Source organism: Halichoerus grypus, chromosome 12, assembly GCF_964656455.1.
Source record: "Halichoerus grypus chromosome 12, mHalGry1.hap1.1, whole genome shotgun sequence".
Classification (NCBI taxonomy): domain Eukaryota; kingdom Metazoa; phylum Chordata; class Mammalia; order Carnivora; family Phocidae; genus Halichoerus; species Halichoerus grypus.
In genome coordinates, this window is record NC_135723.1 from 3,407,890 (window position 1) to 3,424,376 (window position 16,487).

Here is a 16,487-nt window from a genome sequence, read left to right on the forward strand (position 1 = left end):
CAAAACTGTTTCATCTTCAAGGAGATTCATGAAAAAGACTCTGACAGGTTTTTGAGTCACATCAATTTCCCTTCGTGTAGGAGGGGTAACAAAGAACCATTCATGAGCTCCCCACAGTCAAGGGGAAAGCTGCACGGTAAGTCCAGATGATAGCCCAGCACCTGTCCCTGTTCTCCTTCCCCACATCAATAAAAGGGGCCCTTTACATGTGATGATATAATGTTAACATGGGAAAACTTGGCTCTGATGCGGGACACCACGCAGGCTTTGCTTGTGCATCTTGGAAGGAGAAGCTGGGCAGTAAGCCTACAGAATATTCAAGCCAATGCACCACAAGGTTTTGGGGAGTCTTAAAGTGTTTGGGTAAGACGTGCATTGTTGCAGAAGCTGGGATGGACAAGACGCAAACCTATTTAATCCTTTAGACTATGAAAGAGGGGCCAGCTTTTATGGAGATTTGGGGCTTCTGGAGGACTTCTCTTCTGCACCAGGCACAGTCCGGCCCTCCGTTATAACACCTGGTAAAGAAAGGGTACAGGCGGGGACCAGAGCAGCAAGCAGACTTTGAGAAGACAGAAATACTTGTGAAGCACAATAAAGCTCTTGGCGTCTTCCACGCAGGGTTGCTAGTTGAAGTAGATGTATCTGTGGCCCTAGAAGGTATGGCCTGTGGGTTGAGCATTGTGATAGAGTCAACAGAAGGAGACAGGATTTTGTCCTCAGCTCTGGAAAGAGGCAGAAACCTGATCTAACCACGTAGATCAAGAGCTCCTAATAGTGTCCACGGTGCTTCTGATGAGGGAACGGAAGGCTAGCTGAGGACAGGAGAAGCTGAGATCACGATCCTGCAAGACATGTCTCCCTCAGTTTACAAAAGTGTTAGCAATTTACAAGAACAAAGCATTTCTGTCAATGGCCTAGCTTCCAGAAGGGAATGTAGGTACAATTCAATGTCCTATAACCTGCAGCCCATTGACAGATACTTGGGTGAAGTGGGCAGAAGGTAATGTTCCTCCAGGAAGCTCCCAACTCTCTTCATGTTAATGCCTTGCTACAGGGTAAAACAATGGCAAGGCCTCTGGTATCCTGTGAGTCTTCTTTAACATACAAAGATCCTTTTGAAACCTCCCTTTTTCCTTGCCTCCCCCAACTCCCAAGTATATAATCAGCCACCCCTCACAACCCCCGGGCGCAGCAGCTCTTTCTGCCCCCGGTCCTGTCCCTGTGCTTTAATAAACCACCATTTTGCTCCAAAGACATCTCAAGAATTCTTTCTTGGTCGTCAGCTCCGGATCTCACCTATATTCCAAAACCACATCACTTCTCTGGGTAGAGCCTTTAAGGAAGGAACACGATACCATAGCAAGAATTGCCCTTCTTCTCAAGGAGTGTATTATCATGAGTAAGCCCCTGTGGGGTCAGGATATATGAGAAGACATTTGGGTCAGCTTCCAGGGGTCTGAGGTGCTCCTCACTGTTTTCCATGTCTCAGCTCATGAGGCACTTACAGCCCCAGGCTGAGGCCCTAGCCTGGGTACGAGCCCTAGCAACCTCTCTTCAGTAGATACGGCAGATTAGCTCTATAGGAAGAGGGGCCACCCTGGTGCTTGGGTGGAACAGCATATTGCCAAAGGATGCTGATTTTGCCTTCGAAATACAGTGACTTGGTTAACGCAGTAACAGCATGTCCGCTGGGTTCCTTTTTTTTTTTTTTTTTAAGATTTATTATTTGAGAGAGAGAGTGGGGGTGGAGGGGCAGAGGCAGAGGAAGAGAAAAAAATCCCACGCAGACTCCCTGTTGAGCATGGAGCCTGCCGATGGGCTCCATCCCACAACCCTGAGATCAGGACCTGAGCCGAAATTAAGAGTCGGACACTTAACTGACTGAGCCACCCAGGCTCCTCTGTCCTGTGTGTTCTAAACACCACCCAAGGCAACTGCCAAAGGAGCCTGGGGCCATCCACCAGAGTTCCCAACAAGTAAGGGATTGACAAATTGATTTTGTTGTCCCCCTTCCTCTGGGTGAGGGTTCTAAATATGCTCTGGTTCCTGTGGACACCGCATCTGGCCTCACCCAAGCTTTACCCTGTCACCCTGCAAACCAGGCTTTCACCATTAGGGGACTAAAGAAGCTGAGTACCACGTATGGATACCCTCATCAACTAGACAGTAATAGGGGGGTCACATTTCAGAGGTGATGACATGCAAGACTGGGCAAAAAACACATACATTGAACTGAGGTTCTGTCTCCCCTGTAACTCTCAAGGAGTATGATTGGGGGAAAGGAAAAACAGAATATTAAAGCAGCAGATTACATTACTAGCAGATAAAACCACCATAGACCAATGTACTACAATATTGTCCCAGAACTTTCATACATTGGGGTCCCAGGCTTTCATAGATTCGCATGATCACCTAGTAGGGCCTATTGCCCCATATGCCAGCCTGAGGACTCCTGCTGAGGCACCCAATACTATAAAGGTGTGGAAGTCCCAGGAGACAGTATTCTCACCATGGATCAGTGTTCTGTGCTGCTGAGAGCACCAAGCCCCATCACACCCGGGAGAGGAATTATAAATTCCTGGAATTTGCAATGGGACCTCCCACCACTTTGACCACCAAACAAGCCCTCTCCATGTGAGTGGAACCCCTTGCTGACTGCTCAGGTCACATTGTGGGAAAGGAGCAAGAGTAGGTCACAAGGGGTGGTGGGTTGGTGGAGGTCACCCAGAGGACATAGTCACCAGTTGCCCTACAAGCTGGACTTGGGCAATGGGGGTGCCTCCCTCCGTCTCCTGTGCTTGGAATGTATGTTCAGCCCACCATTCCCACAGTAGGAGCTGTTTCCAAGGACACAGTCTGAGAGGTAATGTGTTGTGGAGACCGTCTGGATGGTATACGTGATTAGACACAATGAAGGATTCTGTATAAACTTTTAAAATTCTGGCAGGGAGGCGAGGAGATGTACCTGTCTTGTGGCCACCCAAGACAAGCATCATAAGTAAGTTCCCTTGGCTCTTAAAACTACCGCCAACCAATCTGGAATGTTCTGCCTCATTCTTTGGTCTCTCCTTGCCCTCCACGGTATGGGGGCCAACCTGTGAACCAACAAGGACTAGATGTAACAGCTAAAGCTATAAAAAGCCCAGAAGAAAAATGAGTAAAACTTTGTGACCTGAGGCAATGTCTTAGATACAACACCACATGCACAACTAACAAAAACACAAAATAGATACTTTGGAATTCATGAAATTGAAGAGTTTCAGAGAATCCAAGGACACCATCAAGAAAGTGAAAATATAGTTCAAAGAAACAAAGAATATATTTCCAAGTAATGTATCTGATGAGGATCTAGTTTGCAAATATATACAGCACATTAAAACCCAACAGTTAAAAGACAAATAATTAAAAATGCTCAACATCATTTATCATTAGGAAAATGCAAATCGAAACCACCATAAAATGCCACATAAAATCCACTAGGGTGGCTATAATGAAAAATAGAGATAGTAACAAGTGTTAAAAAGAATGTGTAGAAATTGGGATCCTCATGTATTCACCGTGAGGATGTAAAATGGTGCAGCCATTGTGGAAAACGTAGGCAAGCTCCCCTCAAATTTAAACAAGGTAACAGATAACCCAGAAATCCATTTCTAGGTATATATCTGAGAAAACTAAAATCATAGTCACCCAGGAAAGCAGCAGTATTATTCCTAATAGTAAAAATGTGGGAATAACCGAAACTTATACCAACTGGTGGATGGATAAACAAATGTACGATAGCCACACAATGGAATATTATTAAGCCATGATAAAGAAAAAAATGGAGGGCTAACCCATGCTCCAACATGGGTGAACAGTGGCAACATGATGCTCAGTCACAAAGGCCACCTATTATATGAGTCCATCTGCTGGAAATGTCCAGAAGAGGCAAATCTATAGAGACAGAGAGTAAAATAGTAGTTGTATAGCACATGATGGGAAAGGGCCAGGAGAGAGGATCTGCATTTTTTTGAAGGATGAGCATGGATATAAATCTTCAAAATATTTCTCATTCAACATTATTGTTTTTCTGATTATTGAGAGTGAAGCATACTTCTGTATCACTTTTTGTTTGTTATAAGGGAGAGTTAATGGATGTAATCCCTTTTGTTCCATTTTTTTCTATGAACCAAACTGAGTTTCATGCAAAATATAAGTTATTTGCAAGTAGATGTTTTTAACAGGAAAGGTTTCTTCCTTTGCAATTTCAAGGAGGCTTACTGTGCATACTTACATAATCAACATCCATGTCAAGAAATTTACATTAAAAATCATTTTATCCAGGATTTGCGAATTGGAGATTTAGCTCTGTTTATCTTTATCTACCCAGTTTAGATGCTGTGAATGAGCGTTTGATGGAAGGTGACCTATATTTTAACGTAGTACATTAAGTCAACGTTTCCTGTTTTCTTGTACATCCTACCTTCCTCAAATCAAATAAAGTTTCCTCATGCCTTTTTTCTTATCAGTTCTCCCAAACTTCACCTACCAAGCACCCCGCAATACTGCTAAATTCTATCTACCTTATCCTGTTAACACCCTACCTTATTAGTGATCAGCCAGTATTTGTGGGTTCGAAACACCCTTTTTTCTGTATGCTGTGAACACAACTTCACTGAAAACCAACTTTTTGTTGTTCTGTTTTAAGGTTTCCCCAACTGGTTTTGAATAACCCCAAGACCACTAGATCCTCCCCTATCTCAATTATGAACACAAAATACCTCAGCATATTTCCCCAATTAGTCACCACCCATGATTTTAGAAGAAAAATGCAAGTTTTCCACCAGCAAACTTTTTATCTATCATTTTGATACTGGGAGTAGTAACAAGAATTAAATATTACAAGTTCCTTAATATTTTATATCAGCAATTTTTATTGAGTTATGCATCACTTGATATATAAAATTCACTATTTTCAGTATATTCACTATGTTGTGTCACAATTACCTATCTAATTCTCCAAAAAAGAAACCCCTTACATAATAGCAATTAGTCCAAATTCTCCCTTTTCTCCAGCCCCTGGCAACCACAGATCTTTTTATCTCTACGGATTTGCCATTTTGGACATTTCTTAGAAATGGAATCATACTATATGTAACCTTTTGTATCTGTGTTCTTTCAGTTAACGTGTTTCCAAGGTTCACCCATGTCCTAGCACATACTAGTTCTTATTTCCTTTTATGCTTCACTAACATTCCAATGTATGGATATATCACATTTTATTTATCTGTTCATCAACTCATGAACATTTGGATTGCTTCCAGTTTTCATCCATTGTAAATAATGCTGCTGTGAGCATCTGTGTACAGGTTTTTCTGTAAACATATGGTTTCAGTTCTCTCTGACACATACTTAGGAGCGACACTGCTGAGTCATATGGTAATTCCGTGTTTAACTTCATGAAGAACTACCAGACTGTTATCATAACAGCTCCATAATTTTACATTCTCATTGGGGTCCCTGGGTGGCTCAGTCGGTTAAGGGTCCGACTCCTGATTTCAGCTCGGGTCATGATCTCCTGGGTCATGGGATCAAGCCCCATGTTGGGCTCTGCGCTCAGCAGGGAGTCTGCGTGAGATTCTCTCCCTTTGCCCGTCCCCCCCACCCATGCGTCTGCACGTGCTCTCTCTCCCTCTCAAATAAATAATAAATCTATAAAAAATCTCATCAGCAGTGTTGGAGTGTTCCAATTTCTCCACATCCTTGCCAATACACTGTTATCTGGCTTTTTGATTATAACCATCCAGGTGGGTGTTATGTAGTATCTTATTATGGTTTTGATTGCATTTTCCAAATGATTAATGATTTGAACATCTTTTCAAAATGTGTTTATTGAGTATTATTTTAATGTATATCTTCTTCAGAGAAATGTCTATTCAAATCTTTTCCCCGCTTTGTATTTGGTTTATTTGTCTTTTATTGTGGAGTGTTAAGAGTTCTTTATGGGTTCTTTATGGATTTTGACCAGCATTTCATTGAATATCTAGATCACTTTGGGGAGCATGCCATCTTAACAATATTAAATATTAATATTTGTGAACACAGAACATCTTTCACTCATCTTCCCTAATTTCTGATGTTTTGTAGTTTCCACCTGTACAAGTCTTACACTTGTTTGGTTAAACTTATTCCTAAGGGTTTTGTATTTTTTTTATGCTATTATAAATGTATTTTTTTTTTTTTAGATTTTATTTATTTATTTGACAGAGAGAGAGATAGCGAGAGCAGGAACAGAAGTAGGGGGAGTGGGAGAGGGAGAAGAAGGCCTCCCGCCGAGCAGGGAGCCTGATGTAGGACTCGATCCCAGGACCCTGGGATCATGACCCAAGCCGAAGGCAGACGCTTAACGACTGAGCCACCCAGGCGCCCCTATAAATGTAATTTTTTTAATAATTTAATTTTTGAGAGTTCATTACTAGTATTTTTACAAATAGAACTGACTTTTGTTTATTGCTTTTGTACAACCTCGCTCAACTCATTAGCTCTAATCATAGTCTTTAGAAGACTCATTAGTCATTTCTAATTTAAAATCATGCCATGTGCCAAACAAAAACCCAATGGCAAACACTTAAAAAAAAATCATGTCATGTGTGAATAAAGATAATTTTACTTCTTTCTGTCCAAACTGATGTTCTTATTTTCATTTCTGACCTACTGTTCATGATTAGAACCTAGTACAATGTTTAGTAAAAATGGTGAGAGTGGACATTTTTATCCTATTCCTGATCCTAGAGGGGAAATTTTCAGTTTTTACCCATTAAGTATAATGTTAGCTGTGGGTTTTTCATTGATGTCTGTGATCAGGTTGAGAAAGTTCCATTCTATTCCTAGTTTATTGAGCATTTTTACTTTTTGAAGGTGTTAGATTTTGTCAAAAGCCTTATTTTGTGTCTGGTGATCTTTTTCTCCCCCTCCATTCTATTAAGATGGTGTATTATATTTATTATTTTCATATGTTGAACCACCTAGAATTCCTAGAATAAATCCCACTTGGTCATGGTATATAATCTTTTTAGTATACTAATGGTTTCAGCTTGCTAGTCTTTTGTTGAGAAGCTGTACATCTATATTCATTAGATATATTTGTCTGTACTTTATTTTTGTAAAGTGTCTTTGTCTGACTTCAGTGCAGGGTAATGTTGGCATAGTCGAATGAGACAGAAAGTATCCCATCCTCTTCTATCTTTTTGAAAAAACATTGGGAAGATCAATGTTAATTCTTCCTTAAGTGTTTGGTGGAATTCACCAGTGAAGTCATCAGATCCTGGGCTTTTGTTTGAGGTATTATGATGACGTATTAAATCTCTGCTTGTTGTAGTTTCTATTGAGATTTTCTGTTCTACTTGATTCACTTTTGGTGGTTTGTGTACTTAAGGGATTTTTTTCTATTTTATTTGGGTTATACAATCTGTTCAACTTAATTGCTCAGAGTATTCCTTTATGTTGCTTTTTATTTCTTTTTTTGTTTTTAAAGATTTTATTTATTTATCTGACAGAGAGAGACACAGCGAGAGAGGGAACACAAGCAGGGGGAGCGGAAGAGGGAGAAGCAGACTCCCCACTGAGCAGACAGCCTGATGCGGGGCTCGATCCCAGAACCCTGAGATCATGACCTGAGCCAAAGGCAGATGCTTAACGACTGAGCCACCCAGGTGCCCCTGCTTTTTATTTCTGAAAGGATAATAGTAATGTCCCCACTTTCAGTCATGATTTTGCTAATTTGAATCTTTTCTGTTTTTTTTCCCACTTGGGTAAATCTTGTTCAAGGTCAGTTAATATTACTGATCTTTTCAAAGAAGCCACTTTTGCTTTTATTTATTTTTTCTATTGTTTTTCTATTATCTATTTTATTTATCTCCACCCTAATCTTTCTTATTTCCTTCTTTTTGCTTGTTTTGGTTTTAGTTTGCAATTTTTATGTTTTTTTGTTGTTGTTGTTGTTAAGGTGGAAGTTAAGTCATTGATTTGAGGTTTTTTTTTTTTAAAGTAGACATTTGTAGCTATAGATTTCCCTCAACTATTGCTTTCACTTCATTCTATAAGTTTTATTTTGTTGTGTTTTCATTTTTTTTTTAACGGTTGATTTATTTATTTTAGAGGGAGAAAGAGAGAGTGGGTGTGCACATGAGCAGGGGGAGGCTCGGGCAGAGAGAGAGGGAGAGGGAGAGAATCTCAAGCAGACTCCCTGCTGAGATTATGACCAGAGCCAGAACCACGAGTTGGACACTTAACAGACAAGCCACCCAGGCATCCCTTGTTGTGTTTTCACTTTAATTCATCTCAAAGTATTTTCTAATTTCCCTTCTGATTTCTTCTTTGATCCATTGATTATTTAGAATTGTGTGGTTTAATTTCTGCATCTCAGTGAATTTTCCATATTTCCTTATTTTGTCATTTTAATGATTAAAACTTTTAATTCATTGAAATTAGTTTATGGTTAACTCATGTCCCATCCTAGAGGATGTTTCATGTGCACTTATGAAGAATATGAATACTAATGTTCTCAGGTTGAATGTTCTGTAGATGTCTATCATGTACATGTGATTTATAGTGTTGTTCAAGTCTTCTCTTTCCTTGCTGTCCTTAAATCTACTCGTTCTATGCATCACTGAAGGTGAAGTATTAATGAACTCTTTGATTACTAATTTTGAACTATTTCCCCCTTCAACTTTGTCAGTTTTTACTTCATGTATTTTGGCGCTCTATTGTTATGTACATTTATAATTGTTATATACTGTTGGTAGATTAATCTTTTTGTCATTATCCATCCTTTTCATCTCTCATACAGTATTTATTTTGTCTGATATCAATGTAGTCACTCTGGCTCTGTTTTTGTTATTATTTTCATGGAATATCTTTTTCCAAACTTTTGCTTTCAACCTGTTGTTATATTTGAATCTAACTTGAATATCTTAAGACAACATATAGTTGTTCAGTGACTTTACTAAACTGATTTTATAAAGCATGTATTCTTTGTTGGATGTAGTCACTGACATCTCTGTTTTACTAGTTAGTGGTCAGCTAGTGATTGAATATTCTATACATGGGCTCTATATTTGTTGGATCTTGCTTTTGGCATTCAATCAGACAGATTTCAACTCTACCTCAGTCTTCACTTTTTGCTTGCCCAAAGCCTGAATATCATCTAGAGGTGAGAGTGTAGGGCCTTCTTATGTCTTCCTTGAGCACGCACACATCCCCGAGCATGTATACGGCCCTTGGCATGTGCATGACTTGCAGATTATCAGGAATGTGTTGAAATACCTGAAAGCTCTTATTCCCCAAAGAATCTCATTCTTCAACCTTTTCTTCCAAGCTTTTTGGTTACTGTATTGTTTTCCCCAGCTGTTATTTGTGGGTCCAGCCAGCAATGACTGATACATTTACTTATACATATTTTCTACAAATCTTCCCTGGGGAGTTGCCTCAGAATGTTCTGCGTTAAGATGAGAGAAAAGCAAGTCCTTTGACCTGGTCCTCCAAGGAGCTATGAGACAGGTGGGAAAAAAGACCCAAACTGCAATTCTTTGCAAATGAGGTCTGTTCTGCTGCTTCCAGTGCCAGTATCCATATTGTGAGTGTGGGATATCATCTTAAAGGCCACCACCAATCTGGGGAGCAGGGTATAACACCAGAGTAAGATAAAATAACATAAATATGCTGTTCTTAAGATTCAGGTGTTAGATTTTTGCTTTTTGCTTTTCTTCCCTCATTAATTGCTCCCCTGGTTGCTATAAGCTTCTGGTTAGTTTATAGAATTCTGAAAATAGTAATTCTAACAGTTTTCCCCAATTTTTTATTGTTTTGCTGGCATCGATCTCTGATATATTTTTGAAACCAGGCCCGAAATTATTTTCTTAGGTGAACAACTAGAAATAATGAGAGGTTTTCTCCGATATCTTAACAATTTGCAAAGATTTTAAGACAAATTCAGTGTGATTTTAGAAGTTTAAATGACAGATTTCTTTTTAAAATATTTCTTTTCTTGTTTGTTTGTTTGTTTTTAGAGAGGAGTGCATGCTAGGGGGGAGGAGGGTCAGAGGCAGAGGGAGAGAAAAACTTAAGCAGACTCCCCACTGAGCATGCAGCCCGACTTGGGACTCTATTTCAGAATTCATGATATCATGACCTAAGCTGAAACCAAGAGTCAGATGCTCAGCTGACTGAGCGACCCAGGTGTCCTTTAAATTACAGATTTCTTATCAAAAGTGTTGTGCCTCTTAGATATGATGTTTCACACTAAGTTTTCCTTTCTTGCTGTTGAAATCTTAAAACACTCAGTTTACATCTTTCCTCACAAGTATAGTTAGCATCAGGTCCCAAAACAACATGTCCCCTTTATTTATTTTAAAATCATCTGGTATTTATTTTTCCCTTGGAATTTTGTATGTGAAGGATGATCTTGGATCTTTGAAGTTGATTTTATACTTTTAAATATGCCTGTCAATTTGCATATCCCTCACTAGAAAATGCCTTTTTTACCTCCAAAAGCTGTCTGATTACTTACCTCCTTTTTTCTTTGAGGAAGTAGAGCTCACATTTATTTTTTGCAGAGGCTGACGGTTATACTTTGAATTGGACTTTATGTAATTGAACTGACCCCCTTTTAAAGCAAAATTCTTACTTGTGTTTTGTTGTGTTAGATGGGATAATTTGTATTTTGAAAAAAAATAAAAATATTTTTAAAATCTCTTCAAAAATAATTGGATTGGCAAAGTTACCGTTAGAAAGCTTTCACAAACCTTGACATTGGAACTTGTCCAGATGGTCATAGCAGCTAATTGCCAGAACATTTTCTGTCTTCATGATTGGTAATATTTTTTAAATACAATTCAGTTCAACAAATAGTTGTTGTGTGCTTTCTATGCATCCATTGCTGTGCTAGGCACCGTTGGAAATCACAGAAGAAAATACATAGTCCTTTTGTTCAAATGAACATGCTCTCCGATAAAGTAGGTAATTTAATGAAATAATTCAGTGCAATAACATTTCATTAGCTACAAGTGCTTAAAGCAAACAATGAACACAGGGTGAGAGGGATTCAAGAAGGTTGTTTTTCCTTTCATTTTACAATTGTTATCTTTTTCCTTTCTGTGATTGGATTTAATTAGTCCAATCTCAGATATGTAGTGTTTATATAATGTTGAGATTTACCAATCTTTGAGGAGAATAGAAGTGTACCCTTCCCAGTACTTTGCACCTAGCTGTCAGTGTCATAGTGAAGGAAAACATGCCCAACATGGGTTGGGACCAGAAAGGGTGTGACTAGAGTCAAGAAAGAGCAAGAAGTGGTGGGCAGAATTTAAGGTGGTTTGGATCAGGTGCAGTGATCTTAAATGGGTAGACTCCCTACATCTCTGAAGTTAGAATGAACTGGGTTTCCTGGTGCCCCGGATGTGATACTAGAAAGAAAGCAGAGTCAGTGTTTGTAATGAGCAGCTGTAAAGATGGACTTGCCATCAACGGAAAAGGCTGTGGTAGGGAGACGCTGGGCTAACATCAGGAGCTCATTTTGTGACATTAAATTGGAGACTTGGTCAGAGTCCCACTGGAGCTTCAATTTGACAGTAGGATTTGGGAAGCTAGGGTTCAAGGTAGAGGTCAGAGCTGAAAATATAAATTTTAGAGGCATCAGCATGTAAATGGACATGATCATTGAAGCATGAGTATAGATGGAATCAAAGGGAGGAATTCAAGAACTCATCCCAGTGGCATATCCGTTTTTAATGTCAAGAGATGAAGGAACAGCAAAAGATAGAGAGGCTAGTATGGACCTCCCAAAAAGTGAGAAAAAGAGAGAAGACTGCATGATGTCTTCAGTCAAAAATGAATCAAGTGGTTCCAGGACAAATGAGTGATCATCTCAGTCCTTTGCTGATGACCAAGACTTGACAGTGTGCATGACAATATGGATATCATTGATGATGTGACAAAGACACCATTTGTGGAGTTATGGAGGCAAAAGTTGGTTCAAATGAAAATTGGAGGGGAGGGGCATCTGGATGGCACACTCAGTTAAGCGTCTGACTCTTGATTTCTGCTCAGGTCATGACCTCAGGGTCATGAGATCGAGCCCCTCGTCAGAGGCTCCACACTCAGCAGGGAGTCTGTTTGGAGTCTCTCTCCCTCTCCTTCTGCCCCTCCCCTTGCTCTCGCTCTCTGAAATAAATAAATAAATATTTAAAAAAAAGAAAATTGGAAGGGAAAAACTGAACACAGAGAAACAACATTGTCTAGTTATGTTATAAAGCACATTTTTAAAAAACAGAGAAATAGCAGAAGTTGGAAATGGGATCAAGAATGTTTCACTGTTTTTACGATAAGAAAAATAGGGATGCCACATAGGGAGAGATGTTTCCCTTGGAGTTAGGAGGTGAAATCAATGCCCAAAGCTGAGTTTAAGGACACAGGAGATTTCCCTGATTGTTTGCCTTGAATTCCAGAACGCTTGGTGGAAAGATTTTGGGAGTGGAGGGTGAGGACTGTGAAAAAGGTGATATGCAGAATTCATGGAGAAGGAAGGAGGGCTCAGGGGTCTTGGGCATCTTTTGTTTACTTACATGGACAGAGGGTGTGATGAACTGGATCTACTTCCAGTGCAGACAGTGGTATTGTAACCAAACTGCCCTAAGTTCTCACCTTGGTCGGGTACCAGTGGGGGCTACACCTGGTGTTGCCATACAAAGTAATCTTTATTTGCAGTCAAGGAAGAGATCACAGGGCACAACTTCCAAAGCAGTGATTCCACAAGCAACAAAACTGGGCAAGTGTTAAGCTAAGGATGTGTGTCTATTTGGGAAGGGGTCTGGCAAAGGAGGGCTCGGGATAGAAGTGAGGCAAAGGTCATGGTAAGTGGACAGGGTCCAGGTCCTCATTGATGGAAATCACAGGCCAGCAGGGTTCAGTATCATCAACTGTCTGGTTCCAGTTAGTCTGATGTGCAGGTGCTCAAAGGGGTTTAAATCTTCCAAAAAGAAAGACTCAAGAAGGTGTGTTGGGTCAATCTCTACTTTTGAAACAGCACTGGGCCTTTGATCACAGATTTACTGTCTGATATGGTTAGGTTATTTCCTGGCCTGGTAGAGACTATGCATTCATTCCATTTGTTTCCTTAAAATCCTCAACTCCAGAGATTTCTACATTCCTTTGTGATTCCAACACTTCCTAGGAGGTTCTGTAAGTGGCATGCTGGGCCAAATAGGGCCAGTTGGGCATATGGATCTCAAAAATAGCCGAGGGATCTAACATGATTTCTCTTATATCCCGAAAGTCTCTGCCTCTGTTTTCTTTCTTCAGGGACCCCTAACTCTTCCTGCTTCCGGGATATACCATTTGAGAAGACTTGAGAATTGGGAGGTATGGGGTCCTGCAGAGAGGTGGTTTCCCCAAGAACCATGACTCCCTCTTGTCCTCTGCTTCCCTCCATGGCCTTCAGGTCAACAGATGAGGTGTTGGGTGGTGAAATAGGCTATCTTTTGACTGTCAGCTGTGATCTGCAAAGAGAAGTTCTCTGTCCATGACCATGAGTACCCTCTCGAAGCCCACATTTACCTTTTTTTTTTTTTTTTTTGGAGATTATGCTTTTATATATAAGTAGATATAAATTTGCCCAATCCAAAATCATTAAGATTTTCTCCTAATTTTTAAAGAAGTTCTGTAATGTTGATGCTTATATCTATAATCGAAGGTTGGTTAATTTTTCTACATGTTGTACAATAAGGGTCACAGGCCACTTTTTATCCAGATGAAATCAATTGTTCCAGCACCATTTTTTGAAAAAAAAAAATTTTTTTAATATTTTATTTATTTGACACAAGCAGGCAGAACGGCAGGCAGAAGGAGAGGGAGAAGCAGGCTCCCTGCTGAGCAGAAGGCCTGACTCGGGGCTCGATCCCAGGACCCTCGGATTATGACCTGAGCCAAAGGGAGACGCTTAACCAACTGAGCCACCCAGGTGCCCACATTTTTTGAAAATATTAAGCTTTATTCCATATCATTTGATTTTGCACCTTTCTTGAAAATCAGTTGACCATATATGTGTCCATGTGTCTTCTATCTGCTACTCTGTTGTTGAGCAGTTGTCTCTCTTTACACCAACACCACACTCTCTTGGTTACTTTAGCTTTATGGTAAATCTTAAAATCACAAAAGATGCCTTTCAACTTGGTTTTATTTTATCTAAATAGTTTTGCCTTTCCTGGGGAATTTTTAAACACTGATCATTTTCTTTTTTCTTTTTTAATTTTTTATTGTTATGTTAATCCCCATACATTACATCATTAGTTTTAGATATAGTGTTCCATGATTCATTGTTTGTGCATAACACCCAGTGCTCCATGCAGAACGTGCCCTCCTCAATACCCGTCACCAGGCTAACCCATCCTCCCACCGCCCTCCCCTCTAGAACCCTCAGTTTGTTTTTCAGAGTCCATCGTCTCTCATGGTTCTTCTCCCCCTCCAATTTCCCCCCCTTCATTCTTCCCCTCCTGCTACATTCTTCTTCTTCTTTTTTTCTTTCTTAACATATATTGCATTATTTGTTTCAGAGGTACAGATCTGAGATTCAACAGTCTTGCACAATTCACAGCGCTTACCAGAACACATACCCTCCCCAGTGTCCATCACCCAGTCACCCCATCCCTCCCACCCCACCCCCCACTCCACCAACCCTCAGTTTGTCTCCTGAGATTAAGAATTCCTCATATCAGTGAGGTCATATGATACATGTCTTTCTCTGTTTGACTTATTTCGCTCAGCATAATACCCTCCAGTTCCATCCACGTCATTGCAAATGGCAAGATCTCATTCCTTTTGATGGCTGCATAATATTCCATTGTATATATATACCACTTCTTCTTTATCCATTCATCTGTTGATGGACATCTTGGCTCTTTCCACAGTTTGGCTATTGTGGACATTGCTGCTATAAACATCGGGGTGCACGTACCCTTTTGGGTCCCTACTTTTGTATCTTAGGGGTAAATACCCAGGAGTGCAATTGCTGGATCATATGGTAGCTCTATTTTCAACTTTTTGAGGAACCTCCATACTGTTTTCCAGAGTGGCTGCACCAGCTTGCATTCCCACCAACAGTGTAGGAGGGTTCCCCTTTCTCCGCATCCCCGCCAACATCTGTCATTTCCTGACTTGTTAATTTTAGCCATTCTGACTGGTGTGAAGTGGTATCTCATTGAGGTTTTGATTTGGATTTCCCTGATGCCGAGCGATATTGAACACTTTTTCATGTGTCTGTTGGCCATTTGGATGTCTTCTTTGGAAAAATGTCTGTTCATGTCTTCTGCCCATTTCTTGATTGGATTCTTTGTTCTTTGGGTGTTGAGTTTGATGAGTTCTTTATAGATTTTGGATACTAGCCCTTTATCTGATATGTCATTTGCAAATATCTTGTCCCATTCTGTCAGTTGTCTTTTGGTTTTGTTGACTGTTTCCTTTGCTTTGCAAAAGCTTTTTATCTTGATGAAGTCCCAATAGTTCATTTTTGCCCTTGCTTCCCTTGCCTTTGGCGATGTTTCTAGGAAGAAGTTGCTGCGGCTGAGGTCGAAGAGGTTGCTGCCTGTGTTCTCCTTTAGGATTTTGATGGACTCCTGTCTCACATTGAGGTCTTTCAACCATTTGGAGTCTATTTTTGTGTGTGGTGTAAGGAAATGGTCCAGTTTCATTCTTCTGCATGTGGCTGTCCAATTTTCCCAACACCATTTGTTGAAGAGACTGTCTTCTCCACTGGACATTCTTTCCTGCTTTGTCGAAGATTAGTTGACCATATAGTTGAGGGTCCATTTCTGGGCTCTCTATTCTGTTCCATTGATCTATGTGTCTGTTTTTGTGCCAGTACCATACTGTCTTGATGATGACAGCTTTGTAATAGAGCTGGAAGTCCGGAATTGTGATGCTGCCAGCTTTGCTTTTCTTTTTCAACATTCCTTTGGCTATGCGGGGTCTTTTCTGGTTCCATACAAATTTTAGGATTATTTGTTCCATTTCTTTGAAGAAAGTGGATGGTATTTTGATGGGGATTGCATTGAATGTGTAGATTGCTCTAGGTAGGATTGACATCTTCACAATATTTGTTCTTCCAATCCATGAGCATGGAACGTTTTTCCATTTCTTTGTGTCTTCCTCAATTTCTTTCATGAGTATTTTATAGTTTTCTGAGTACAGATCCTTTGCCTCTTTGGTTAGATTTATTCCTAGGTATCTTATGGTTTTGGGTGCAATTGTAAATGGGATCGACTCCTTAATTTCTCTTTCTTCTGCCTTGTTGTTGGTGTATAGGAATGCCACTGACTTCTGTGCATTGATTTTATATCCTGCCACTTTACTGAATTCCTGTATGAGTTCTAGCAGTTTTGGGGTGGAGTCTTTGGGATTTTCCACATAAAGTATCATATCATCTGCAAAGAGTGAGAGTTTGACTTCTTCCTTGC